The sequence below is a fragment of the Puma concolor genome, chromosome D4, assembly GCF_028749965.1.
Source record: "Puma concolor isolate L17-30 chromosome D4, mPumCon1.1.hap2, whole genome shotgun sequence".
Classification (NCBI taxonomy): domain Eukaryota; kingdom Metazoa; phylum Chordata; class Mammalia; order Carnivora; family Felidae; genus Puma; species Puma concolor.
The window spans coordinates 18369597-18371912 of record NC_141679.1 but is presented as its reverse complement, the minus strand read 5'-3'; the positions used below and the strand labels follow the sequence as shown (position 1 = coordinate 18371912).

At 44.9% G+C, this 2316-nt stretch overlaps 1 long non-coding RNA gene across 2 annotated transcripts; it reads right to left on the bottom strand.

Moving 5' to 3' along the window:
* Positions 1-767: 767 nt before the first annotated feature.
* On the bottom strand, positions 768-1823 carry LOC147574738 (uncharacterized). Of its 2 annotated transcripts, none has more exons than XR_015243280.1 (2): positions 1381-1823; positions 768-954 (listed from the first exon to the last, which is right to left on the bottom strand). It is a non-coding gene; the product is annotated as an uncharacterized LOC147574738 (long non-coding RNA). The 2 variants fall into 2 exon arrangements; XR_015243281.1 differs by having other exon boundaries at positions 768-951.
* Between the last annotated feature and the right edge of the window lie 493 nt (positions 1824-2316).

The following is a 2316-nucleotide window of genomic DNA, read 5'->3' as shown; positions in this document are numbered from 1 at the left end:
AAAAATATTCCTCTATTTTCTGTTTTCCTCATTCACCCAGGATGTGGACGAGGGGTGGATCGAAGTTCCTGTCTCCTAGGGGCGCCTGGGTGGCGCAGTCGGTTAAGCGTCCGACTTCAGCCAGGTCACGATCTTGCGGTCCGTGAGTTCGAGCCCCGCGTCAGGCTCTGGGCTGACGGCTCAGAGCCTGGAGCCTGTTTCCGATTCTGTGTCTCCCTCTCTCTCTGCCCCTCCCCCATTCATGCTCTGTCTCTCTCTATCCCCCAAAAAATAAATAAACGTTGAAAAAAAAAATTTTTTTTAATTTAAAAAGTTCCCGTCTCCTGAAGAAATCAGCCCTCCCCACTAACCTTTTTCTGGCGTATTGTGAACACATGGAAAGAGCAGAGGACAGATAAGGGAGTCTAAGAGAAAAGTTCTTTTCTGAAAACATAGTGGGTTTTTATTTTGCTTTGTTTTAACCTGAAAGCCAACATTCTGGCAGCATCTACCATCAAGAAGGAACTGACTAGTCGCTCAAGGGTGGGCTGGCGGGAAGGCTGGGTTGACTCACTGGACTGTGGTATTTTCTGAATCGTACAGCCCACAGCACTGTGCTCCCTGATTTGGATCCCACACAGACAACCTGGGTTTGGGATTCAGGAAACCAAAGGAAAAGTTCTTGGGCTTGGTGCGTACGTACTCGTAGAAAACCATAACTTCTGGCTCTTAAGAAAAGTTGTTTTGAGTGTAGAGTTGGTATATATATTTTTTCAAAGTAGCAAATCCATTTTAGAAAACAATGTGACAATTTATTGATCCTTTTTTTTTTTTTTTAATTGAACTCTCCTCCAAGTGATGAAACGTAGTTTCACCTTACAGGCAAGGTTCCAGACTTAGCGAAAAGGCCGATTTGGATAGAAACCATTGAAGTGGTCAGGAGGGGTCAGGAGTGAGGTAAGAAGACAGAAACTGCTGGAAAAAAACAGAGGACGACACATCCATTAGTCACAGTGGGCAAAGTGCCTGGGGCCCATGATACTTTTAGAAACCCACAAAAATTGCTTAATTTTATTTCTTTCAAAATCAGAAGAAAAAAATGAGCATATTGTAATGAACCCAGCCTAGATTATATTCATCTTTATACTAATGAAGTTGTAAAATGTGATTTATATATATTAAAAATATGCAATATATTAATATAAGTGTGTTTATATATTAAATTATATAAATTATTATTTATTTATTTATTTATGGAGGAAGGAGCCCAGGAAGGCAAAAGTGCTGAGGGCCCATGAAAGTCCTACAGGGACCCTGGCAGTTACTAAATACGTTGGCTCAAAGGCGTAAGGAAACACAAACTCTAATGTCCTCAGTTGCATTAACACTGATCATGCTCACCGATTTCGCTGGCCAGGCGGGCCCCATCCGCCGAGCGGCGGGATTGCAGCACACACATCTGGAAGTTTCCCCAGCTATTTCGGGAGGCCCTTTCCGCTTGCTCGGTAACCAGGCTGGATTTGTTTGTGCCACCGCTTTATTAACTTCCGTCGCCAAGCAGCCACATCGGGAGATGCCGCACCAATGTTCGCGCCTTCAACGGGGCGCCTCCTTTAGCTTTTCTAGTCCTGCTCCCCAAATCGTCACCCCTCGAGATGCCCCAACAGCGCAGTGGTGCCTTCCGCCCTGATCCAACGTGAGCGTTGGGCTTTGCACATCCAGGAATGAGGAGACGCCTCTGCCCGCAGATCTGGATGGACTGCGGGGACTCACTGAAATCCTGACATAGCTGTTCCTACCTGGAGCATCTCCGTCCCTCCTGGAAATGAGCAACTCCAGTTAGTGACCGGTCTCTGCGCCTGCGCCAGGAAACCGCTTTCACCCCGTTGGCCCCTCCCTTGTGTTCCGGTCTCCGGTCCTAGTCGCCCAGAGACGCTTTCCCCAACCCTCCGTCCTTTTCTGAAATTTACACATACTATATGTTAACTCTGCTGGAATTAAAAATAATAACAATACAAATGGGTTTTTTTTTAATTTTAAAGGGAAAGTATACACATAGTGCTGACCACACAGCCTTGATATTTGGTTTGTTTATTATATATAATTGAAGCCAAATATTTCAAAAATTGATATCTACTACCAGATATTTCAAAAACCAACGTACACACATGTAGGAAACAAATCTGTAGCAACATTATTTTTTCAGTTAATTCGTATTTTGCCAGAGAGAGAACGAGCACATACGCACATGTGTGAGTGGGGGAGGGGCGGAGAGCGAGAGGGAGAGAGAGAATCCCAAGCAGGTTCGGTGCCTCTTTTCGCCACTTATTTTAAGTT